General features: G+C 37.3%; 1 long non-coding RNA gene across 17 annotated transcripts in view; it reads left to right on the forward strand.

Moving 5' to 3' along the window:
* LOC147005611 (uncharacterized) overlaps nucleotides 1-27,842 on the forward strand; it is a 139,762-nt gene that overhangs the window by 35,352 nt on the left and 76,568 nt on the right. For all 17 annotated transcript variants that reach the window (XR_015046719.1, XR_015046724.1, XR_015046718.1 and 14 more), the window contains exon 3: nucleotides 2,659-2,716. This is a non-coding gene — a long non-coding RNA (uncharacterized LOC147005611). The remainder of the gene's footprint in view (nucleotides 1-2,658; nucleotides 2,717-27,842) is intronic.

Here is a 27,842-nt window from a genome sequence, read left to right on the forward strand (position 1 = left end):
CTCCCCAACCTGATCTTTCCTGTTCCCATCTCCAGTCTCTTCAACATCTACTTCCCTCCCCCATCCACCCACCATACCTATTCTATTTGCTCTTCTCGTTGAGATTCATCGATCTTTCCTTGAGTCCTCCTTGTTACTTAGCTTCTTTGGGTCTGTAGATTGGAGCATGTGTATCCTTTACTTAGCAGCTAATATTCACTTATAAGTGAGTAATACCATGTTTGTCTTTTTGGGTTTGGGTTGCCTCACTCAGACTTAGTTCCATCCATTTGTCTGCAAATTTCATGATGTCATTGTTTTTAATACCTGAGTAATACTCCACTGTGTAGATGTACAACATTTTCTTTAACCATTTATCAGTTGATGGACATCTAGGTTGTTTCCATTTTCTGGCTATTATGAATAAATTTTCTATGAACAAAATTAAGCAAATGTCCTTTTGGTATGGTGGAGCATCCTTTGGGTATATGCCCAGCAGTGGTATAGCAAAGGTCTTGAGGTAGATCTGTTCCCAATTAACTGGGAAACTGTCAAATTGATTTCCAAAGTGTCTGTACATGCTGTCTATTTTTATGTCAATACCATGTGGTTTTCATTACTATTCTTTTATAGTACAGTTTGAAATTTGGAATGATGATGCCTTGAGATATTCTCTTATTATACAGATTGTAGTAGAAATTTTGAGTTTTGTTTTTCCATATTTTGTTGAGTATTGTTCTTTCAAGCTCTGTAAAAACATGTTTGGGATTTTGATGAGAATTGCACTGAATCTGTAGATTGGCTTTGGAAAGATAGCCAGTTATTTTTTATGTTACTCCTACTGATCCATGAACAGGATGGATATTTCTATCTTCTGATATGTTCTTCATAGACTTGAAGTTAATGTCATACAAGTTTTTTACTTGCTTAGAGTAAATAGCAACATATTTTATTTTATTTGTGGCTATTATGAAGGGTGTCATTTCCCTAATTTATTTCTTAGCTCATTTATCATGTTATATAGAAGGGATACTGATTTTTGATTTTTAGTTCATTTTGTACTCAACCATTTTGCAGAAGGTGTTTTTCAGCTACAGGAATTCCCTTGGTGGATCTGGCATAGCTGCATGAGGAGAGGTATGACATAATTCTTGCACCTGGAGCATTGCCAGGCTGATGATACCCAGCATTCCTTGATGACTGCTGTTGGCCTGAAACTGGTCTGCTGTCTCTACTATTTTACTTCCAATTTTTCCTTTTGAGGAATATACTTCCACCATTACTCAGAGTTAATCATTCCATAATAAATGAAACAAATGAGGTTCTCAGGAATGAGGAATAGAGGTGGTCATGAGACTGTGGAGGAAGAGGAAAAGACCCTCCACTTGGCCTTTAGGGCCATGGGAAAGAATCTAGACAATATAACCACAGTGCCCATAAAAGCCTACATGGTTCTTTGTCAAAATAGTTAATTGCCAGACTTGGCCTTGAATTTGGAATTATGAGGACATACATAGACTCTGGTCTAATGGCTGCTGTGTTAATTTTTCAGGGTGAACATGAGGACATCAAGAATAGAGTTAAAATAGTCCCAAGGAGAAAAGATATGGATAAAAAAGAAGGAATCTATGAAAAATAAGCAAAAGATAGATGAGGGTTTTTAAATTTTTTTTTTAATAGAAGGTAGGCTTGTATATGATCTAGAAACAAATAGTATTAGAAGAAGAGTACATTAGGCTATAGAATTTCTAGGAAACAAAGCTTAGAGAATTAAAAGTTGTTATATAAGTATACAAAAAGATAGTACTTTCTTCTCTTAGCTACTTGAAGAATTGAAGATGACAATGCCTACTTTACTTGCATAGATTTAAAACCTGTAAGAAATCATTTGAACCTTGGTTGTCTGTCACCTTTCTGTTCTTACATGAAAATGATTACTAAAGACTGCTGTCTGTACTACTAGGAAACAGAAAGACCTGTGCCCAGCTACAAGTCAAGAACAGGCTGTATAAAATCTATAAGGAAATGTGGCTTTGCTTTGTGTTTAGTTTCTGTTTTAAGGAAGCAGGGGGTACAACTAATGATCCAGCATTCATAAAATTTATATATATTTAAGAATTTCTAAAAAATTATAATACTGTTCAAGGCCTTGATGATGCAACTTTAGTAAATAAATCACTGGGTCAGGCTTTCTGAAAAATGAGAAGAAAAAAGAGTGAGAAGGGAGAAGGAAAAGAATAAAAAGGGAGAATGAAGACTGAGAAGAAAGAATGATGAGAATAATTTGGCAAGGAAAGAGCACTTCAACTACCTAAGACTTCAAGTACCAGATTAAATACATACAAAAAGAGAGAACAGCCATGTCTTCTTCCTAATTTTAGTGGAATTACTTTAAGTTTCTACTCATGTTGATGTTTTTTATTTACTTGCTGTATTAACTTTATTATGTTCAGTAATGTGTCTTGTATTCCTGATCTGTCCAAGATTTTTATAGTAAAGGGGTTTTGGACTTTTTCAAAGGCTTTTTTTTTTTTTTTGCATCTAATTAGATGATCATGTGGGTTTTGTCTTTCTGATTTTTTTTTTAATATGTTGGATTGCACTGAGTAATTTCTGTTTGTTTATATGGTGGATTACAGTGATAGATTTTCATATGTTGAATTCTTCCTGCATCTCTAGGATGAAGCACACTTGATCATGATGGGTGATCTTTTGGATGAGTTCCTGGATTTGGCTTGTGAGTATTTAACTGAGTATTTTTGCATCAATGTTCATGAGGGAAATTGGTCTAACATTTTCCATCTTTATTGAGTCTTTGCTTGTTTTAGGTATTAGGGTGACTGTAGACTCATAAAGTGAATTTGACAGTGTTGATTCTGTTTTTATTTTGTGGATTAATTTGAGGAGTATTGGTATTAGCTTATCTTCGAAAGTCTGTCAGAGTTCTGGACTAATCTGGCCCAGAGACTTTTAATAACTGTTAAGCTATTTCCTTCATGGTTATTGGACTATTTGGATTGTGCATCTGATCTTGATTAGCTTTCACAAGTGATATCTATGAAGAAAATTGTCCATTTCTTTTAAAATATCCAATTTTGTTTAGTACAGGTTTGTTAAGTAATACATAAAGATTTTTTGGTTTTCCTCAGTATGTCTTGTTACTTTTCCCACTTTATTTCTGATTTTGTTATTTTGTATATTCTCTTTCTGCATTTTAGTCAGTTTGGCTAAGAGTGTGTTGATTTTCTCAACAAACCAGCTCTTAGTTTCATTGATTCTTTGCATTGTTCTCTTTGTTTCTATTTTATTGATTTTAGCCCTAAGCTTGATTATTTCCTGCCATCTACTCCTCTTTGGTGTATTTGTTCCTTTTTGTTCTACAGCTTTCAGATATACTGTTAAGTTAATAGTAGGGACTCTTTCTAACTTCTTTTGAAGATGCTTAATGTTGTGAACTTTCCTATTAGTACTACTTTAATTGTGTACCATAAGTTTGGGTGTGTTGTGCATTCATTTTCATTGAATTCTAAAAAGTCTTTAATTTTGTTCTTTCTTTCTTCCTTGTCCCAGTGGTCATTGATTAAAAAGTTGTTCAGTATATATGAGTATGTAGGCTTTTTGTTGCTTCTGTTATTGTTGAAGTTTAGCTGTAACCTATGATCGTCTGATAAGATATAGGGGATTGCTTCAATTTTCTTGTGTGTATTGAAACTTGCTTTGTGACTGAGTATATGGTCAGTTTTGGAGAAGGTTCTGAGATGGTATTTTTTTTTTTATGTTTTGGTGAAATGTTCTATAGATATATGTTAGATCCATTTGAGTCATAATATCTGTTAGTCCCATTCTTTTTTTGTTTATTTTATTTTCTGTCTTGATGACATCTCCATTGGTGAGACTGGAGTATTGAAGTCTCCCACTATTAATGTGTGGAGTTCCATAAATGATTTAAGCTTTAATAATGTTTCCTTTACAAATATGCATGTACTTGCCTTTAGAGCATAAATATTCAAAATTGGAATGCCATCTTGGTGTTTTCCTTTGATCCTAACTAAGACAGAAGTTGGTACCATTGACTGGGGTATTGCTGTGATAGGCCTGACCATGCTTTTATTTGAAAGAATGTGGATTTTTGGACTTTGGATTTGGAACTCAGTGGAATGCTTTAAATGGGATTTAATAGGTCTTCCTAGTAGGAATATGGAAGACTTTGTTGCTGGGAGTAATTTGAACTGTGTTGACCTGGCCCAAGAGATTTCAAAGGAGAAGAATTTCAGTATGTGGCATAAAGACTGTTTCTGTGGTATTTTGGTGAAGAATGTGGCTACTTTTTGCCCTAGTCTGAAAAGTCTGCCTGAGGCTAAGGTGAAGAGACTTGGATTAATTGCATTAACTGCATTGACAAAGGAAGTTTCAAAAAAGCCCAGCAGAGACTTTGTTCTCTGGTTAAGTCTCACAAAGAGAAGTTTGAACAAGCATAGCAAGCTTAGAAAAGCAAAATATAAAATATATGGTTCGAGTATTAAAGGCATATCAGGAAGTGAAATGGAGCAAAATCCTGTGTTCTAGGAAATAACAGATTCAAGGAGTGGAACCTTGGGGCAAGATCCAACCCAGCTGAATTTAGATCCAGGCATGGTGGTGCACACCTTTAATCCCATGAGAGAGGCATGCTGATCTCTGCATTCAAGGTCAATCTACAGAGCAAGATCCAGGATAGCCAAGCTTAGGCAGTGAAGGATTTAGAAATGTGATAGTACAAGGGGATCATGTTCTAGTTCTTGTAAGCAGCAGAACTCAGCAGCTTCAGCAATGTGGCTCTGGCTCTAGAGTTAAGAATGGAAGGAACTACTGGGACAATTGATGCTGGTGAGCTGGAGCTAAGACATTAGCAATGATTAAGAAGAGACCAGCATCACTGAGTTGAAATCTGGGAGTTGTTTTCTGGGAGCACACAGAAGCTGTGTTCCAGAGATAGCCAAGGTTGTACCTCCTGCCACAGCTGTACTTGGTAATGTGTAAGAGTCACCCAGGTGGTACTGGTTTTGAAGGCATGAAGATGTCATGAAGAACAACTGAGACTTGGCACTGTGAGAGGTCATGGAAGGCCATTGGAGAAGATGTAGCCTCAGCTGTAGTTTATGGCCCAGGACTGAAGGGGTCATGCAAAGGATTTGAGGCTTGGCACCATGAAGAGAACCCATGAGAGGCTATTGGTGAAGCCTAGTTGGAGTGGAATACCCCAGTGTATTGGAGATGTCAGTACCATGGGATGATCACCAAGAACAGCAATCATAGTGGAGTGGATCAACCTGAGCTTAGAGTGTTATAGAGAGCAGAGCCGGAGAAGTGATGCCAGCCCTTAGGAGGAGTCCAAAGGATCAAGTGGAATCCCAGACACTGAAAGAAGAAGCTGAAACATTGAAATTTCCTTGGAGACCCAAAGATGTTAAAGATGCCAGAGCCAGATATATGCTGAGAAAAGCTGCTAACAGGAAGTGGAAGCAGCCAAGGAGAAAACAGTTTGTTGCAGTCAACAAAGATGAAAAAGGAGTGGAGATCTGAAGACTGCTTTGACATCAGCCATGGAGATGCAGAGTTTGGAGTTTGCCTAGCTGGTTTCCTGTCTTTCTTTGGGGATTACAGTTAAGTGATTGAATGAATCTCAGAAGAGACCTTGAACTTTGGACTTCTAATACTGTTGAGACTGCTATAGACTATGAGGACTTTAAAAATTGTACTAAATGCATTTTGCATTATGCTATGTTTAAGCCCCCCCCCCATAAACTCATGTGTTTGAACAAGCCTATGGGGGCCAGGGAGTGGAATGTGATGGCTTGTATATTCTTGGGCCAGGGAGTGGCACAATTTGGAGCTGTGACCTGGTTGGAATAGGTGTGACCTGGTTGGAGTAGGTGTGTCACTGTGGGTGTGGGCTTAAGATCCTCATCCAAGTTGCCTGGAAGTCAGTCTTCCACTAGCAGTCTTTGGGTGAAGAAGTAGAACTCTCAGCTCTGCGTGTGCCATGACAGCCTGGATGCTGCCATGCTCCCACCTTGATGATAATGGACTGAACCTCTGAACTTGTAAGCTAGCTCCAATTAAATGTTGGTGTTTTTTTTTGTTTGTTTGTTTGTTTGTTTGTTTTTTTTATAAGACTTGCCTTGGTCATGGTGTCTGTTCACAGCAGTAAAACCCTAAGAGAGACCTATACTTTGAGATAATGTCAAGCTTTGTTGCTGAGGTATGTTTTTTGTATGCAGAACAATGATGGATCCTGTTTTCACATCCATTCTGCTAGTCCATGTTGTTTTATTGGGCAGTTGAGTCCATTAATATTGAGGGATATTAATGACCAATAGTTGTCAATTCCTGTTATTTTGATGTTGGTGGTGGTGGTTGTGTGTGTGTGTGTGTGTGTGTGATGCTTATGGTTCCCTTCTTTTGATTTTGCTAGTCTGAAATTATTTATTTTTATTTCCTATGTTTCCTTGGGTTTGAGTTTCTATTCTAGAATATTTTGTAGGGCTGGAGTTGTGGATAGATGTTTAATACCTTGTTTTCTCCATTTATAGTGATTGAAAGTTTTGTAGGTTATTATAGTCTTCTGACATTTGTGATCTTTTCGAATCTGTAAGACATCTTTCCATTCCCTTCTGGTTTTAAAAATCTCTATCAAGAGGTTAGGTGCAAGTCTAATAGATATGCCTTTATCTGTTACTTGTCTCTTTTTCCTTGCAGCTTTTAATATTCATTCTTTGTTCTATATATTTATTATTTTAATTATTATGTGGCAGGGGGATTTTCTTTTCTGTTCTAATCTATTTGGTGTTCTGTAAGCTTCTTTTAAGTTTACAGACATCACTATTTTTAGGTTGGGGAAATTTTCTTCTATGATTTTATGGAAAATATTTTTTTGGACCTTTGAGATAGCAAATCTTCTAATTCTTCCATTCCTATGAATTTTAGGTTTTATATGTTCACAGTGCCCCGTATTTTCTGAATGTTTTGTGTCAGGAACTTTTTAGGTTTAACATTGACTTTGACTGATGTATGACTCTTGCCTATTGTATCTTCTATGCCAAAGATACTCTTTTCAAATTTTTATACTCTGCTGGTGATGCTTTTGTCCATAGTTCCTGTTCACTTAGATTTTCTGTCTCCAGAATTCCCTCATTTTGTGTGTTTTTATTGCTTCTATTTTCATTTTCAGATCTTGAACAGTTTTATTTATTTTCTTCACCTCCAATATATTTTCCTGTATTTTAAAAAGGGATTCATTAATATCCACTTTAAATGTCTCTATTACCTTCGTAAGATAGGGTTTAGGCCTAAGTGTTTGGGACTCAGCTGTTTTGTACTATCCAGGGGTTACTGTGGTAGGCTAGCTGGGCTCTCGTGGTTGTTGGTTGTATTGTTATGCTGGCCTCTATTTATCTGGGTTTTGGAGTTATTTTAGGTTTAGGTGCTGGTTTCTGAGGTTTTTACATGGGTGTTAGATTTCTGTGTGTTTCTGTTTCCTCTTTGGCTTGAGTGGCCTAGTTCTAGTGACTAGTAAATCTTCAATTCTACTCAGGTTTCTTTGGTGTGTGTGTGTGTGTGTGTGTGTGTGTTTGTTTGTTTGTTTTGGGCCTGGATGACCTCTGGGGTTTTGGGTGCTAATGTTACCTTTGACATCCTAGAACTCTGGGCTAGCAGAGGCCTTTTGCCAAGGTTATGGGGTGGAACATAAAGCCCAAGAGATGGGGTGATTTTTACAGTTGTTGGATGTGCTCTAAAGGGAGTTGGTGAGCATAGTGAATATGGCAAGGCCTTAACTGGGGTTCCTGGTGCTGGTGTAGCCTCTGAGTAGTTTTTGTTTTCTTTAGTTATTCTATTTATGCTTTTATGTTTTGAATTATTCCCTTCATTTTATTCCATTGTTTGTGTTTTCTTAAATTTCATTAATAGATTAATTTATATCCCCTTAAAGTCCTTGATCATATTCACAATAGGTATTTTGAAGTTCTTGCTTCGGCTATATTACATTTTCCAGGGTGTACTATAGTAGGCTTACTGGGCTTTGGAGACATATTGTGTGGTTACAATTGACTATGCTTTTATGATTGTATCTAAGCAACTGGAGTTGAGATGAGGTAATTTTAGTTGTTAATATCTTAGGTCTTTGTTGGGTGCATGTTCTCTACCTTTGATGCTATTGCTCTTTCTGAAGCTGTGAGTTGCCTAGCATGAAATGTTTCTGAGTTCCTTCCAATTAAGCATGGGGAGTCTCAAGTAGAATGTCTTTATAGTTACTAGAGGCTTATACAAACCAATGGGGACAGGCTAGAAGGGATATTGTAAGGGACCACAAAAGGGAGAAAATCAGGGTCTGCCATAATGATTTGAGGCATCCCAAGGAGTGGAGTCAGAGAGGAAGAACAGGCGGTTGCAGCTGACCACCTGCAAGGATACTAGACTGAGAATGAGACTAGGTAATTAGATAGAAATGGAGTGATTGTAAAACACAGAGGAACAGGAAGTTTGATGTGAAATTGTGTCTTCATTTGCTTAAACGCATGAAACTCAAGAAGAAGGAAGACCAAAGTGTGGACACTTTGCCCCTTCTTAGAATTGGGAACAAAACACCCATGGAAGGAATTACAGAGACAAAATTTGGAGCTGTGACGAAAGGATGGGCCATCTAGTGATTGTCATATCCAGGGATCCATCCCATAATCAGCTTCCAAACACTGACAACATTGTATACACTAGCAAGATTTTGCTGAAAGGACCCAGATATAGCTGTCTCTTATGAGTCTATGCCGGGGCCTAGCAAACACAGAAGTGGATGCTCACAGTCAGCGATTGGATGTATCACAGGGCCTGCAATGGAGGAGCTAGAGAAAGTACCCAAGGAGCTAAAGGGAACTGCAATCCTATAGGTGGAACAAGAATATGAACTAACCAGTACCCAGGAGCTCTTGTCTCTAGCTGCATATGTATCAAAAGATGGCCTAGTCGGCCATCACTGGAAAGAGAGGCCCATTGGACTTGCAAACTTTACATGCCCCAGTACAGGGGAATGCCAGGGCCAAAAAGGGGGAGTGGGTGGATAGGGGAGTGGGGGTGGGTGGGTATGGGGGACTTTTGGGATAGCATTGGAAATGTAAATGAGGAAAGTACCTAATAAAAAATTTTAAAAAGTTGTGTCTTCTAGAAATGTCAGAGAAACAATATCTGTGAAGTATCATTAACATGGGCTAATAAGATCTGAAGAGTAACGACACCAATAGGCACACTAACATTGAAGGAAGAAATGCTAACATTGAAGGAAGAAAGCCCTCAAGGCCTCAATCCCAAAGAACTGTAGAAAAACAGAGAATTGTGGGAGATAGAAAAATAGTCTTCCCCAGGGAAGAGCTCCTCCAGTTGGATGTCCATTACCAAATGGTCAGCCCTGAAAATCATATATATGTATATATATATATATATATATATATATATATATATATATACATATTATACACACATATACATATTATAAGAGCAAATTGTATTTATATATTTACAAATATATGTATATGATAACAATTAAAGAAAATGAGGCCATGAATTTGAGACAAAGTGAGGAGTTATATATGAGAAAGCTTGGAGTAAGGAAGTGAAGGAAGAATAATAATGAAATTAATTTCAAAAGATTTTTAAAACAAAAATATCAAACTTTCAGTTTGTCAGACTCAGCAGCAGATGCTTTAATTTTTATTGCTGTTCTTCAATGTTAAATTACTATAATTTTTGTTTTAAATAAAATTAGTTTTAATTGACTTGTAAAATCATAAAACTGTGTACAGAATTAGGATATAGTATTGTATTAGAGTCACTGAAGGAGGGAAGGGTTTATTTTGCTATAGTCAGTCATGGTGGGAAAGTGCGGTGATTAGAGTGGCTCCAGATCTGGTGGCAAGAATGTGAGTTAGGAAGTATATATACCTGTTGCACCATGCTGCTTCCTCCTTTTATCCATTTCTATTCAGTCTGGGATTTCAGGTTGCTATCATCCACATTCAGGATGGGGTTTCCTTCCTTAGTTAAACCTTTCTGGAAACATATTCACAAATATGTCCACAGGTGTGGTCTCTCCCAAAGTGACTCCAGGTCCCATCAAGTTGATGGGAAAATTAATCATCACAGGTTTCGTGTGATGTTTTCATTTGTGTGCATATTGTGACATGATCAAATTCGAGTAGACACGTTAATGGCCCCAGACTTTATATTTTATGGCACTTAAGAGTAAATTCTGTTTATGCAGGAATCTTGGGTGGTATTTGCTAAGCAATGTGTCCCCATGCCAACTGTTATAAGTGGAAAAGATAAGTAAGGCAGAGTAAAATATTACTGAGGATTATATTACAAAATGGATATGGGTGAAGGAGAAAAGTCTCAAATGAAATTTGCAGTCAAACCAAGAAAATGGAATTTCATGGAATTATAAAATAGTAGGATTAGTACTGTGAAATTAACTTGACCTAAGTGACACATTAGGCTACACATTTGATGGTTTAGGACAAGTCGAATAATTAGTGGGTAATTAATAAGCATCTGTTTTGTGTAAAGCCCTGTAATGGCATTGGAGGGCTATGGAAAAATGCAATGAAGAATTATGATTGGAGAATAACAGTAACTAGTTATGATTATAGACAGCTGGGTTAAGAAAGATATTAAATCCTGGAAGGAAAATGAGAGAATAAAATGTAAAATGTAAAACGATTAATAGAAAGGTCAAATGTGGCTTGCTAAGGGGAAAGCTTCTTATGTAATCGAGGAGAGATAGGAAAGACTGGAGAGTGCCCATAGTATCATAGAGTAGAGACTTAGGTAGAAGTCTTCCTTGTCCTTAAATAATTTCTTCTTGATAAATACATGGCTTAAATTATTTGGAAGAAAGAAATGTACTAAAACTGTCAGCCTAGTGTACAGAAGTCAGTATTCAAATGCTGTGCCAAGAAAACAGCTCCAGGCTGCACATGTTTGTCATAAGAGAACTATTGGACTCATGATTATTGTTCACAGAGCTAGATAACCCACACAATCTGTTTCTTTGAGACAATCCTGGGGACAGTGGCACCAAGAACTATAGCTGCAGACACATTCTGTATCTAAGAGGGGATGCGTGAATGAGAATAAAGACTATGTTGGATATTTTATTTTTAAAATGCCTTAAACAAACACCACACGCTTTTGTCGCTGTGCAGTCTATATTCTAAGAATTATAAATCTCTGATGAAAGCAGAGGAGAAGTTATTTGGACAGAATTGGGGTTCAAATGGGAGTGGGAAGAAGAAACAAAGGAACTGAGGGTCATATGAGCAAAGTGCGCAATGCTGAAGCATGGCAATTTCCTAATAATTATCCACTATTTTGAGCAATGAGTACTAATAAATACTAACAAATCTAAGGGAAGAATGAGCCATTAAGTTGTAGAACAAAGGAAGGCAATCAGTCTCACTTTACCTTAGAACATTTATCTTCTGTCTAAATGATTTTAGGTGCCTCTTTGTAAAGAAGTGTATCAATGCAAATGCTTACATAAGACTAAATTCCATTGAAGTTCAGAAAAAGCTAACACTGTTCACAGTGGATTTACTCTATGCTGTGTTCAAATACAAGACTCCTGCCAAATGCGTTTGCTACCATATGGGCATCTATTAATTACCTCGCTGTAAATGTGTCCACTGTCCGCCTGGGTTTGCTAAAGTTTGCTGTGGGAGCATGACGTTTGCTGCAAATTCTGATGCTCTTAATTTTAAATATGGACCTTTTAGTGATCCAATAAATAGCGTACTGTTGAGCTTGTAGCTATTTGAAAGATAGAAATATTGATTAGGCTAGTAAAGAATTACATATCAACATCGATGAAGGTACTGAATTACATGGTTTATTATAAAGAGCAGAGGAGACTCATTAATGTTTATTTTTCCTTTTTTATTAGACATTTTCTTTATTTACATTTCAAATGTTAGCCCCTTTCCTAGTTTCCCTCTGAAAATACCCTATTCTCTCCCCCTACCCCTGCTCTCTAACCCACCCACTCCTGCTTCCTGACCCTGGCATTCCCCTATACTGGGACATAGAACCTTCAAAGGACCAAGAGCCTCTCCTCCCATTGATGACTGCCTAAACCATCCTCTGCTACATATGCAGCTAGAGCCACAATTCCCTCCATGTGTTTTCTTTGACTGATGGTTTAGTCTCAGGGAGCTCAGGAGTTACTGGTTAGTTCATATTATTATTGTTCCTCCTATGGGCCTGCAAACCCCTTCAGCTCCTTGGGTACTTTCTCTAGCTCCTCCATTGGGGACCCTAATGAGGCAAGCTTACTTTCCCTGTGCAGACAGTTCTGCCCAATTCCAGACCCATCTTTGGAGGAGATGAGTTATGGATATGAAGCATGACAAAGGAAACAGAACAGAACCCAGGATGAAGGGAAAAGAAAGATGCTAAATTGCTTGATTGTTTCTCTTAGTTCATCTTCATCATCATTATGCATCAAAGAAACAACTTAGCAGGACCAAGACTACTGAACCAATATTTATGAAATATTTTCTTCTGGATGGAAAGTGTATCATCATCTCTATTTGTTCCAGTCAGAAATACAGGAGATTTACAGGAAAAAAAAAAAAACCTAAACCCCAGTGATTTGTAGAAAACTCACCATTCTGTTAAAATCAGTATAATCAGCATATACTCATGTTTAGTACTTACAATGTGGTCTCTTGTATTAAGTATAATTAGATAAAATATTTAAAAAATCTAGAAACATTCCTTGTGAACAAAAGTGACTATCTTATTTTCAGCAAAAGAAGAAAATGGTTTTTTTTTTCTTTTTACTTTTTTGGGTACACACATTGCAAATCATTGTAAAGCAGTCAAGAGAATCAAAACATCACTCAACAGCATAGATTATTCTGTTGTTAGCAGCATTCTGAGCAGGCCCCTTAGCAATTTGCCTTATTGACCAATATTCTATTAAAAGTGATCTTTCATGAATCCAGAGATGCTGTTGTTTTTCATATCTCATGATTCTTTCCATGGTTTGGATAGAGTGTTTGCCTGACAAGCTTGAGTCTAAAATCAATTCATGTTCATGTACCTATCTGATTAATAGGAACCTATTCTAAATTAGTGGGCATGATGAAAGCATAGTATATTTGTGTATCGATAGATTGTTTAAATATCCTTACATCAATGGGTATAAGTGTTCCTCAATACACACCTCTGTGAGGAAATGGTAATCATGATAACTACTAGAGTAAATTAGTTTATGTTTAACATTGAATAGCTTGATCCCAATGAGTGTTTTCTGTTGAAGGCTTATATTAAGCAGCTTATTCGACTTGTAGACTGGAACAATGACTCATGCTTGACTGCTTTCTTTAAGACAGTGATGCTCTGAGCTGGAAAGCTCTGAGCTTGGTTTCAAACTCAGTTTTGTAAGAATTGATGCGAAACTTTCTCCAGCTAGTTAGATAACTTCTCTTTGCTTGGTTCTTCAAAACATAATATGATTCTATTAAAGGTGATAGCTTTATTGGTACAAAAAACCAAAACAAAACAAAACATAAAACAAAACAAAACAAAAAAACCAACCCTACACCTATGAAGCACCTGGAAATTAGCCATTATTTCATTTCTTTCCTATTGATTTCCAGTGAGAAAGGTATCTCCCAAATCAGGCCCCATTATTTAGTTGTTTGTTTGTTTGTTCACTTGTTTGTTTATATCTATTTTGGTTTTGTGTTTTTGTGCTTTTAAAAAGTAATTAGTTAACTTTACTCTCTGGCTGTGGTTTCCCTTCTCCACTCCACTTAGTCTTTCCCCCTTCAACCTCCCTTCTCCCTTCTACTCCCTTTTCTTTTCAATAAAGGGGAAGTGATCTTATGGATATCAACCAGCTTTGTCATATCAAGTTGCAGTAAGACTAGGTGCATCCTCTCCTATTGAGGCTGGACAAGGCAGGCCAGTTAGGAGAATGTGTCCCAAAGGCAGGTAACAGAATTAGAGGCAGACCCTGCCCCTGCTGTTAGAAGTCCCTGTTAAAGACCAAGCTACACAACTGTAACGTGTGTGCAGAGGGCCTAGGTTGGCCCCACACATAGTCTTTGGTAGGCAGTTACATCTCTCTGATCCCTATGGGCCCAGATTAGTTGAGTTTTTAGGTTTTCTCAGGTTGTCCTTGACACTCTGGCTCCTACAATCCTTCTTTCCCTGTTCTGCCCGATTTTCCAAGCTCTGCCTAATATTTGGTCTCTTCATCTCTTTCTATCAGTTTCTGAGTGAAGACTCTCTGATGATGATTATATTAGACTCATGTCTGCAAGTATACAAGAATATCCTTAACAGTGTGAGGGGTGGGCTCCATGTCATGGCATGGGACTCAAGCTGGAGCAGTCATTGGGCTTGGTAGTCCCTCAATTTCTGTTCCATGTTTTTTTCATGTATACCTTGTAGTCAGTACAAATTGTAGGTCAAGATTTTGTGGTTGTTTTGGTGTTCCAATCTCTCCAAGTCCTGTCTGATTACAGGAGATGGGGTATTTGGGCTCCATATTATCCATTGCTAGAAATTCTATTATTTATTTTGATTGTTTTCCCATGACTGTCTTGGATACTAAATAGGAACTGATACACAGAAGGTGCTTTGGGCCACCATGGGCCATTAGTTCATCCTTTTCTCCATTTCCAGAGAGTTTTCAACTTTTCATGTTATTTCTGAAATATTGAAAGAAGAATCCTTTCATTGATGCTGTATTTTCTATGTGAATTTATTGTGTTTCTTACTCTAAGTCTTAGTACTTAGACACTGTTTATCTTTCTTTTCTAATTATTCCCTTTTAAATGTTTAATTATATTTTCACAAATATTTATAATTAACACTTTAAAAGTAGGATATTATAGATGAAAAATACTCAGACTTTGCCCCCATGGGAATTCAGATTGTTTCTGGAATGTTAGCACAAGTGTCTTGTACAGAGATCTACTGATGGTGATATTCTTTAGTAAGATAACAGAGTTCTCCTCCAAGAGACACAGTGATGGTGTGCCTATATGGATTTCATTCCATTCTTGCAATCACCATCAATGTCTGTGTTTTCCTATATACCAGCATTTCCATACTAGTTCTCTGTTTTATTTTATTGCACTTGCAATGTTTTCAGGAATCCTACTTTTGATTTCTTCAATTAGAATCTTTAGAATGGGATCTTTAGTTTTTTATAAAATATTTGGTACTATAAAATTCAAAGACATATACCAAAGCCACCACTTAACTGTTTAACTGTCTCAATGTCTTCTCAATATTTCTTTGCATTGTATCCCAAATACATAGATTATGGTAACCTCCAGTTTTATGATAGTTGGAGGTAGGTTCTTTAGGGTTCAATGGAGTTATAATCTGGTAAAACTGATGTAGAAGCAGAAAAAGAGGAGGAGGAAAAGGAAAAACAAAAAGGAGACAAGGAAGGGAAGCGGGGAGAGGTCTCCTTCTCTCTTCTATGTGATATAAGAAATTGTATTTTTATAGACTAGGAAGAGTCTCTAATATAGACTGAGCCAATCAATACTTTGATCTATGAATTCTCCCTCATAGAACTGTGCAAGTAACTTTGTGCTATTTAGATCACCTCAATTATTTATGGGTTAAGTAGACCAATGTACCACACTTAAGTAAAATGCAAGTAGAAATGAAGTTTTGCTTGGGTTCATTGATGATTGCCTGACAATAACCATGCTTTCATGTCCTCACTTTCTTCAGTCTTGAACTCTTTATTATACTTCATCATATGGTCTATGTTCTCTAAGAGCATGCCCATGACTTAATATCTTCCCTCCATGTCATTGTAAACATTTCTCAGGCACACAGAAGCAGAAACATTTAGCCCTGGAGACATTATACATTAGTGTTACAGCAATGTCTACATTTATGTTTCTCTGCTTTATAAGTGATTTGTTTAAACAAGTAAATATTTATTCACTACTATAGCTACTAAACTGATATTGAGTAAATATTATTGAGTGAAACAATGGACTAGTAGATAAATGAAGATCATAAATGTTGAACACTTATTACTAAACCAGAGGTACTAATCAAAGAAAGAACAGTTTTCCAAGAGTAATAGTCTTTCTATGTTACTACTTACAAATTTATTCAGTGTTATTTATTAAATTGTTACTAGGTTGTACAGTTAGATTTATTCTATTAGGCAAAGGGGCAGTGAGTTGAAAGGAAAGAAATATTAATTGTAAATAGTTATTTTCAATAATGCATTTAAATCATTATGGGTATAAAAACATAACTATCCATTCTAAGCATAAGACCTCCCTATAAGTATTAATATGTCGCCTTTTATGTGCCGGAGAATAACAATGGTTTATATAAAACAGTTGAAAACTTTGTGCTTTCAATTATCCTGTGCAAAGGATTGATAATCATAACATAGAGCTGTAACGATGAAATACATTTAGAGTTTAAAAAGTGTGTTTTCAGAGGCACAGTTATCACCAAAGTGACTCTAGCTACAGACATAATATAATTTTAATATTTGTAGTCTTATAATAATGCAGTCAGTGGGCATAGTAATGTATGTCAAAATTGGCTCCCAAACCTAAACATGCCGTGAATTCTACTCTCATTATATAATGTATGTTATGACTAGGACTGTCAATTAAATCTGTCTATTTTATTTCTAATGAAACTGGCAACTCAGTGCCTGCATCTTAAAAGTGAAATGTTTTAGTATTTATATTAGTGACAGTTTATCAAAATTCATATTTAAAATTTTAGCTTTAAAATAATGTTGATTTTGATGATGCCTTAATAAGTTCATCTAAATCTTTGTCATGTCAAAGATGACTATTTACATACCCAGGATTCATATACACTCATATTATACTCTTTATTCAAACACACAATACTATTGCATAGGGAAGGACTTCTAACAATTATAATACTTTTCAAATTGAATAGGTATCAAAATATAATAAAAATGTATAATTTAATTCTTTCAATGTTGAATTCAACAATTGGGTTACTTTTTGCACAGGAGCCTGAACAAATCAGTAGATTCATACTCAGTGCTGTCACTAACAAAGTAGTAACCCTTGTTCTCTCCTCATGCCAATGACTGAGTTAGTGAGGGTATGTGTTCTCATCATGGGATTGACAGAGTGTGGCATAGTACCTGGAAGCTGGAAAATACCCAGAAAGTATTTTCTATGTGAATAAAGAGTGAAGAAATATGTAAGTGAAGAGTAGAGTTCAGTGGAAGAGTGTTGAGAAATTATCACTTTACACTTATGTCAGCTGGATAAGTGTGGCTTTCATCATTATTTATACAATAAGTTTTATATTAGTAACATAGCATTTTAAGCATTTGAGGTGTTATAATATACATTCTATAATTATTCAGTGACCATAGGAATTCTCTATCTGTCTCATCACTCCTTGGTGACTCCCTCTCATAAGTAGGTGTTTTCTCTTCCTCCCAAGTCCCTCACACCCTCTACCTCCCCTGAGTATTTTGTTCTCCCTTTTAAGAAGGAATGAAGCATTCACATTTTAGCATTCCTTCTTCTTGAGCTTCATATGGTCTGTGAATTTTATCTTGGGTATTCCGAGCTTTTGGGCTAATATCCACTTATCAGTGAGTGCATACCATGTGTGTTCTTTTGTGACTGGGTTACCTCACTCAGTATGATATTTTCTTTTCCTTCCTTCCTTCCTTCCTTCCTTCCTTCCTTCCTTCCTTCCTTCCTTCCTTCCTTCCTTCCTTCCTTCCTTCCGGATGATATTTTCTAGTTCCATCTATTTGCCTAAAAATATCATGAAGTCATTGTTTTAATAGCTGAATAAATATACCACATTTTCTGTATCCATCCTCTGTTGAGGAACATCTGGTTGTTTCCAGCTTCTGGATATTATAAATAGGGCTGCTGTGAACATAGTGGAGCATGTGTCCTTGTTATATGTTGGAACATCTTTTGGAGTTCCAGGGGTGGTATAGCTGGGTCCTCAGGTAGTGCTATGTCTAATTTTCTGAGGAACCTCCACACTGATTTCCAGAGTGGTTGTACCAGCTTGCAATCCCACCAACAATGGAAGAGTGTTCCTCTTTCTCCACATCCTTGACAGCATCTGCTGTCACCTGAGTTTTTGATCTTAGCCATTCCGACTGGTATAAAGTGGAGTCCAGAGGTTAGGCAAGACCCCTGGTTGGGGGATGGGGCCACTTACTCATCTCCAAATTCTTAACCCAGAAGGCCTCCTGTCTAAAGGAAATATGGGGACAAAGAGTCAAGCAGAGCCAGAAGGAAAGGCCATTCAGAGACTGACCCACATCGGGATCCATCCCATATATAGACACCATACCCAGACACTATTGCAGACTCCAAGAACTGCTTGCTGACAGGAGCCTGTTACAGCTGTCTCCCGAGAGACTCTGAAAGAGCCTGACAAATAGAGAGGCAGATGCTCCCATCCAATTATTGGACTTAGCAGTGGTCCCCAATGGAGGAGTTAGAGAAAGGACTGAAGGAGCTAAAGGGGTTTGCAACCTCATAAGAAAAACAGCAATATCAACCAACCAGACCACCCCAGAGCTCCAGGGACTAAACCACCAACCAAAGAGTACACATGGAGCAAACCATGGCTCCAGCTGCATATGTAGTAGAGGATGGCATTGTCTGGCTTCAATAGAAAGAGAAACCCTTGGTCCTGTGAAGGCTTGCTGCCACAGTGTAGGGGAATGCCAGGGCAGTGAGGCAGGAGTGGGTGGATGGGTGGGTGGGTGAGAATCCTTATAGAAGCAGGGAGAGGGGTTTGGAAAGGGGATAGCATTTGAAATGTACATATATAAAATATCTAATAAAATATATAAAATAAGTTGTGGGAAAAAACTAAGTATCAACCATCTTGTGCTGATTGTTTAATGATGATGTGTGTTCTGTGTATGTTGACTTGGGGAATAAACCATCTTCAGCCTACAGGGTCAATATCAATCCATTATGGTTTATAGCCATTTTGCTGTGTTGTTGGATTTGTTTTATTAGAACTTTGTAAAGAATTTTTATACCCATGTTGACCAGGGATGTTAGTCTGTAGTTTTCTTTCTCTGTATTATGTTTGACTTTAGTTTCAAATTAATTCTGCCCTTCTAGGATGAATATGATAGAGTTTATTCCATGTAAGCATTTTGGATATTTCTGGAAAATTGGTTTCAGTTCTTTAGAATTTTGATAGACCTGAGGAGACAGCTCAGTCTACAAAGTGCCTGCCACCAAAGTATGAAGATTGAGCTTGGTTCCATGGCACCTTTTTAAAGTAGGGTGGCAGTACATTTGTATAATGATGGGATAGTGGTGTGGAGTCAAGCAGACTCTTATACTCACTGACTATCCAACCTGACTGAATGAATGAACTGCAGGTTTTGTAAAAGACCCACCAAAAATACATAAATAAAACACAAAAAGCAACTGAGGAAAAATACCAGATGTGTACCTCTACTTTATACATCAATACATGAATATATAAATATCACACACACACACACACACACACACACACACACACACTCATAAAACAAAACAAAACAAAACAAAACAAAACAAAACAAAACAAAACAAAACAAAACAAAACAAAACAAAACAAAACACTCCAAATCTGGGCAAATTTCAGCTGTAAGGCATCCAGTGCAGTTTTCATCAAGGTGAGTGAATTTGTTACCGATTCATTTTTCCTATTCAGCATGGAGCCTTAGAATTTCTCATGTTTTTATGTTTCTATTTTGATATCATATATCTGAAATTGTAATCTTTTAGGTTTTTCAAATTGGTGGCTTATAGTTTAAACCACAGTCACACACTTTTTCTTCTGTGGCCTTTCTCGCATCTACTTTTATTCCTTTATCTGATCATGTTTTATTTGTTTGTGCTTGTCTCTCCATCTATGTAAAGGTATTCTTTTGATTGGTTTTTTGTTAAGGAACTAGCTTTCTATCCAGTTGGTCTCTGTGGTTTTTCAGCCCTAGTTTCTTTTGCTCTTCGGTAAACTCTTTTATTTCTTTTATTGAACAATGTTGTGTGTGGTTGGCAGTTATTCTTTTTTCTTTTCTTTTCTTTTTTTTTTTTTAAGAGAAATCTTTTTGGCTTTTAATGCCATCACTGATTCTTATATATTTTTTCTCTTGCTACTGCTTTTTTCCCTGCAGCTCAGAATTGGTACACTGTATTCCTGATTTTATATAATTTAAAATTTTCTTTGTTTTTAATCACTCAGTGATTATGGATGAATGTATTCTCTAATTTCATTGTAGTTGTACAATTTCCACAGTTTCTATAGCTGAAATCTAATTTTCCTGTATAGTTAGAGAGGAAAGAAAGCATGGTATGACTTTGTGTTGCAACAACTTTTGAGATGAGTTTTGTGTGGTGAGAAGAATATGTATGCTCCATCGGAGGGATGAATGCTCTGTAAATGCCTGTGGGCCTATCTGGCCTATGCTTGAACTCCAGTGTTCATTCCTCTATAGATTATTTTGTCTAGATGATATGTCCATCAGTGAAAATGAGATGTTGAACTAACCAGCTGCTATTGTTGCAAGTCTCACTATTTAGAGCTAATAATGTCTGTTTTACATAGACACTTAAACATTTGGTATGTTGTTTTCACAATGGCTGTATCCTTTTGCTGAGTTAATGACTTTGCTATTACATAATGAGTTTTTTTCTATAATACAGTTTTAGCTTTACTTAAAACCTAATTTTTTATATACCCTCTATTTTTGTTTGTTTTGGTTTCCATTTACTTAGATTATATTTTTTATAAACTTACTTTTAATCTCTATGTACAGATAATAGAATAATCAAATAGAATGATAATGTTTTTGTTATCTCTTTTAATTGTGGAAATTAATGTGACATTCATAATCAGTATTAAAAAGGAAGCCTTCAGCCTGCCATATTTTAACTTTTTTGGCTGCTTTGTGTACTGGTTGTTCTTTCTCTCTTGCTCATCATCTTGCTTTAGTGGTTTTCTGTATTAATCAGGTTTGATACTCTTGCATTTCTATTTTATCTCTTGTGCTGATAATGACTGTGTGTGTGTGTGTGTGGTTTCTACACTGTCTTTTACCTTTCAGATGCATAACCCCACAGAGCACTGGCTATAAGGCCAATTGAATGGTGATGAATCCTTTCTGGTGTCCTCATCTTTGTCCTTTGTGTTTGAAAGACAGCTTTGCTAGGTCTAGATTATTGCTTGGATCTGATCCTCTTTTTACTTTGACTGTGTCATTTCATTCTTTCTTGGTCTGTAAAGTTCTGCAACACAGTCTGCCCTTAGTGTAATGGTGGCTTCCAGATCCATAGTCCTTCTTGTTTTCAGTGTTCATTTTATTTTTGTCATAAATTTTTGACAGATTGAATAATACATGAAAGCATCCCTTTGGTTGACTCTAGTTGGAACTTTCTTAAGTTGTTGGACTTGAATGTCTGTGTCTTTTCCAAGATTTGGAGATTTTTTGGCTATTTTGTTGTTGTTGCATAAATTTTTCATACCCTTTCCCCTCTGTTTTCCTGGAACATCTACAATATGAATATTTGCTTGCATAATGGTGTTTGGTCTTTGTAAGCTTTTTCCCACTGTTTTTCTTTTCCTTCATTCCCAATTCCATTAAGTCAAAGGACTGTTTCCAAGCACAGAAATCCCTTGTGTTGCTTGAACTTGTTTGTTGAGGAACTCAATTGTGTTTCCATTTTCTTCTATTTGATATTATATTTTCAACTCCAGAATTTTTCATAAAAATGCTCTCTATATTATTCAGTATGTGTTTATTTTCTCTGATTTTGTTGAACTTTCTGTCTGTATTCTCTTGTATTTCATTGAGTTTCCTTACTTTCATGATCTTGAATTATTTTTCAGGCATTCTATTGGTATTTGAGGGGGGTACTGTTGCTAAAAAATGTATTTCCTTGAGATGTTACATTGTATCCTCTCTATGTTTGCTTCCTGCATACAGATTTGTTAATCTGGAAGCTCATGAACCTCTACCCATGCTGTACCATGTTTTTCATACCAAAGTCTTTCTCCTGGATATGTGATGTGGGTTGGAGTGTTAGTGTCAAGTTACCTTGGCTTTGGTTCCAGGTGGCCACAACAGTATAAACTTTCAGGAAGTCCTTCTGCTCTAACCAGTGTCATCATTAGCTCTTTATTTTTGTTTGTTTTGTCTTCATGTGTGAATGTGTGCATGCAGGGCATGGAGCTCAGGGTTTCATGCATGCCAGGCAAACTTTCTGCTGTTGAGATACATTCCTAGATACAAACCTTGTTGAGTTCTTGTTCACTTGATGACTTTACATGTGATTTGACTTCGTTCCAATGGCTACTCAAAAGGTAAAGGTCAAAAATCAATGTCTATTTACAGGCTACCTATATCAGTATTACAGAAATCTTAAAATCTGTTCAAATTTGTAATTTGACATAGATCTCAGAAAGAATAAACTTTGTGTTATTGATTTAGAATCTTCTTTAAAAGACACTAACTAGGTACCATAACACAGGGATTTTGCCAGATATTGGTCATGTGACAATGACTATAAATCAACTGTCATTCTTTAAGAATTTGCAAGGACAAACTTTATATGCCCCAATATAGGGGAATGCCAGGGCCAAAAGAATGGGAATGGGTGGGTAGGGAAGTGGGGGGCGCTATGGGGGACTTTTGGGATAGCATTGGAAATGTAATTGAGGAAAATATGTAATAAAAATATTAAAAATTAAAAAAAAAAGAATTTGCAAGGAGATAAAACATCTCTCAATGTAGTACCAATGCTGGAACTAGATAGGTATGTGGTCAGACTGAGTGGGCATTTTGAGTACAGTGTGGATCCCTTACAGTCTTCATTGCTTGAGTAGTTGATCTCCCTACATGGATGACTATGGTGGGGATGGAGTATAGAATAAGGAACTGTTGAAAACATGTATAAGGAACTGGCAGAAGCATTCAAAGTAAAAAATAGTGAGAGACATTTGAGTTGATGCTAAAATGACCATGCTTTGTATTCTAGGGATGTGAATATTGTAGGCAGAAAACAAAACAAAATACAAAACACTCCCCACTAGTCCCTAAAACAACAAAACCTAAACCATTAACCTATGAAATTCTAAAAGAGAACTAAGAAACAAAACAAACAAACAAATAAACATATTCTGACTAAAAGTAGGACAGTTGCAGGAACTACAGAAACCATAGGTGTGGAGACTAGACAATTGCAGCTATACAAGTAGGAGATGCTGTGGGACAGAGAAGAAAGCAGCCAGAGAAGCAAACATGGAGAAAGATGGCATTGGAGTCTTTCAGGTAGTGCAATCCATGGGATTATGGGATAGTTGCAAGTGAGAGATCCAGAACAGCTGGATATCTTAGAAAATTCAAGGGTATCTGTCTCAACCAACTGAGTGAATTTCAGCATCAGCTGCTTCTCCACTGAGGTAGATATATAGTTAGGTGATTCAAATAAGTGTGGGTGTTTAGTAAAAGCACTCTAGGACTGTAGGCTAAGGACCGGTCTGTCTTGAGATAGATATGGTAGTACATTATGAGAGATGACATGTCCAGAGTTCCACTCAGAAACAGTCTTCGAAGAACATGACAAGTAACAACGAATTCCCATGATTACTTTGCAATGCTATGATTTAAAATGCAGATCAATATCAACGGCTTGTTGTCATCTCCCCATCGACTGCTTCCTTTCAAGCTCTGGTGTTTGAGTTTGTCATCTAGATATAATTTGACTCATCTTGAGTTCTGGGAATTTTCATGTCTCAATGAGCAACTGATCTGATTCAGAATCGCCTGAAGCAGTGTGGAATCACTTCTAACTTCTCTTTTCTATCAAAGCACTCAATAGGCTATGGGAAAAGACTTTGATGTTTACTTGACAAGTTGAGAAAAATTAACACATTAGAGTTCAGCTAAACTGATTCTTACACAGAATTACCCCCATTCACACTCAACGAAAAAGAACAACTACTATAGCACCGAATATAGATACAACTAAGATGACTTGAGCAATAAGCTTGAGGGAAAAGTAATGCTGAAAATAATCTGTAAAAAAACTCTTTTACAATTATGTTATCATAGCATCAGCTATTTTGGCAAAACTGCATATTGGTGAAAATTAGGGAAGTCACTTTGAAAAACAAAACAGAACTCCATAGCACTCTCTTTTTGTTGGAAGCATTGATTTCTCTTTTGTGCTTTTCTTGAGAGCATATGAGAGTAATATTCTTAAGACCCGCAGAATGGGTTAGCAGATGGCTAACATTTCTCTCCTTAACTACTAATTATGTCAATGACTTGGTGAAGGGTGAATAGGGAAAGATTTTAAACCTTTTTTTCATGTGCCTTTCTACCAATGTAATGTTCAGACTATTCCGTTGTTTGTTTGGGGGTAGAACTATTCCAAATTTTCTGAAAAATCTCCAAATGGATTTCCAAAGTGGGTATACAAGTTTGCACTCCCACCAGCAATGAAGGGATGTTCCCCTTGCTCCACATTCCCTCCAGCATGTGTTATCCTTTGAGTTTTTGATCTTAGCCATGGCAATGGGTATAAGATGGAAGCTCAGGGTTATTTGGATTTGCATTTCCCTGATGGCTAAGGTCTTCGAACATTTTATTCAAGTGCTTCTTGGCCATTTGTGATTCCTCTGCTGAGAATTCTCTTTTTACCTCTGTACTCCATTTTAAATTAGGTTATTTGAGTTGTTGGTGTTTAACTTCTTGAGTTCTTTGTAAATTTTGGATATTAGCCCTCTATCAGTTGTAGGGTTGATGAAGATCCTTTCCCAATCTGTAGGCTGCCATTTTGTACTTTTGAAAGTGGCCTTTGCTTACAGAAGCTTTGCAGTTTCATGAGGTCCCACTTAACAATTGTTGATCTTAGATCCTGAGTCATTGGAAGTCTGTTCAGGAAATTATCTCTTGTACCAATCTATTCAAGGTTATTTCCCACTTTCTCTTCTATGAAATTCACAGCACTGGGGATATGGAACTTGAAGAGGCCACCTCCTGGAGTCAAGTAGAAACACTGGTGGAGTGATAGGGAAACATATCTATCCACAAAACTTTTGACCCCAAATTTATCCTGTCTATAAGAAATGCAGATGTGGGGGATGGAGCAGAGACTGAAGCAATAAGCAGCCTAACTTGAGACCTATTCCATGGGCAAGCACCAATCCCTAAACACTATTAATGGTACTCTGTTATGCTTACAGACAGGAGTCTAGCATGGCTACCATCTGAAAGGCTTCAACTAGCATCTGACTCAGATAGATGTAGACTCCCATAGCCAAACAGTGGATGGAGCTTGGGGACTCTTATGGAAAAACAGGAAGTAGTATTGCTGTCTCTAAGGGAATAAGAATTTCACAGAAAGACCAACAGAGTCAACTAACCTGGACCCTTTGGATTCTCAGAGACTGAACCACCAACCAAAGAACATACACTGGCTGGACATAGTCCTCCCTGCAATTACATAGCAGATGAACAGCTTGGTCTTCATATAGGTCCTGAACAACTGAAGCAGGGGCCATCCCAATAGCTGTTGCCTGCATATGGCATATGTTCTTTTAGCTGGGCTGCCTTGTCTGGCTTCAGTGAAAGATGATGTGTCTAGCTTCACAGAGACTTGGCATGTCAGGGTAGAGGGGTACCCAGTGGGGAGGAGAAGGGGAGGAGAGATGGGGGAAGGATTGTGGGAGGGGCTGACTGAGAGGGGAGTCAGTGAATGGGATGTAAAGTGAATAAGTAAAAAAAAAAGTAAAGAAAAAAGTACTCGTGTTATAAAGTTTGGGAACTGTGGAATGGATTGGTTCTCTTTTTCTGGTTACAGACAAAACCTGACAAACCTTAATATGTTATGTAGATAATATACTACCACCAAAGAAGTAGTAAAGTTTTTTTTTTGATTTTTAATATTTTTATTACATATTTTCCTCAATTACATTTCCAATGCTATCCCAAAAGTCCCCCATAGCGCCCCCCAATTCCCTACCCACCCATTCCCATTCTTTTGGCCCTGGCATTCCCCTATATTGGGGCATATAAAGTTTGCAAGTCCAATGGGCCTCTCTTTCCATTGATGGCCGACTGGGCCATCTTTCGATACATATGCAGCTAGAGACAAGAGCTCCGGGGTTCTGGTCAGTACATCATGTTGTTCCAACAATAGGGTTGCAGATCCCTTTAGCTCCTTGGGTACTTTCTCTAGCTTCTCCATTGGGAGCCCTGTGATACATCCAATAGCTGACTGTGAACATCCACTCCTGTGTTTGCTAGGCCCCGGCATCGTCTCACAAGAGACAGCTATATTTGGGTCCTTTCAGCAAAATCTTGCTAGTGTATGCAATGGTGTCAGCGTTTAGAAGCTGATTATGGGATGGATCCCTGGATACGGCAGTCTCTAAATGGTCCATCCTTTCATCACAGCTACGAACTTTGTCTCTGTAACTCCTTCCCTGGGTGTTTTGTTCCCAATTCTAAGAAGGTGCACAGTGTCCACACTTTGGTCTTCATTCTTCTTGAGTTTCATGCATTTAGCAAATTGTATCTTATATCTTGGGTATCCTAAGTTTTGGGCTAATATCCACTTATCAGTGAATACATATTGTGTGAGTTCTTTTGTGATTGTGTTACTTCACTCAAGATGATGCCCTCCAGGTCCATCCATTTGGCTAGGAATTTCATAAATTCATTCTTTTTAATAGCTGAGTAGTACTCCATTGTGTAAATGTACCATAATTTCTGTATCCATTCCTCTGTTGAGGGACATCTGGGTTCTTTCCAGCTTCTGGCTATTATAAATAGGGCTGCTATGAACATAGTGGAGCATGTGTCCTTTTTACCGGTTGGGACATCTTCTGGATATATACCCAGGAGAGGTATTGCTGGATCCTCCAGTAGTACTATGTCCAATTTTCTGAGGAACCGCCAGACTGATTTCCAGAGTGGTTGTACAAGCTTGCAATCCCACCAACAATGGAGGAGTGTTCCTCTTTCTCCACATCCTCGCCAGCATCTGCTGTCACCTGAATTTTTGATCTTAGCCATTCTGACTGGTGTGAGGTGGAATCTCAGGGTTGTTTTGATTTGCATTTCCCTGATGATTAAGGATGTTGAACATTTTTTCAGGTGTTTCTCTGCCATTCGGTATTCCTCAGGTGAGAATTCTTTGTTCAGTTCTGAGCCCCATTTTTTAATGGGGTTATTTGACTTTCTGGAGTCCACCTTCTTGAGTTCTTTATATATATTGGATATTAGTCCCTTATCTGATTTAGGATAGGTGAAGATCCTTTCCCAATCTGTTGGTGTTTTTTTTGTCTTATTGATGGTGTCTTTAGCCTTGCAGAAGCTTTGTAGTTTCATGAGGTCCCACTTGTCAATTCTCGATCTTACAGCACAAGCCATTACTGTTCTATTCAGGAATTTTTCCCCTGTGCCCATATCTTCAAGGCTTTTCCCCACTTTCTCTTCTATAAGTTTCAGTGTCTCTGGTTTTATGTGAAGTTCCTTGATCCACTTAGACTTGACCTTAGTACAAGGAGATAGGAATGGATCGATTCGCATTCTTCTACATGTTAACAACCAGTTGTGCCAGCACCATTTGTTGAAAATGCTGTCTTTCTTCCACTGGATGGTTTTAGCTCCCTTGTCGAAGATCAAGTGACCATAGGTGTGTGGGTTCATTTCTGGGTCTTCAATTCTATTCCATTGGTCTATTTGTCTGTCACTATACCAGTACCACGCAGTTTTTATCACAATTGCTCTG

The sequence above is a fragment of the Mus caroli genome, unplaced genomic scaffold (genome assembly GCF_978045245.1).
Source record: "Mus caroli unplaced genomic scaffold, Mus_caroli_1 scaffold_3, whole genome shotgun sequence".
NCBI lineage: Eukaryota > Metazoa > Chordata > Mammalia > Rodentia > Muridae > Mus > Mus caroli.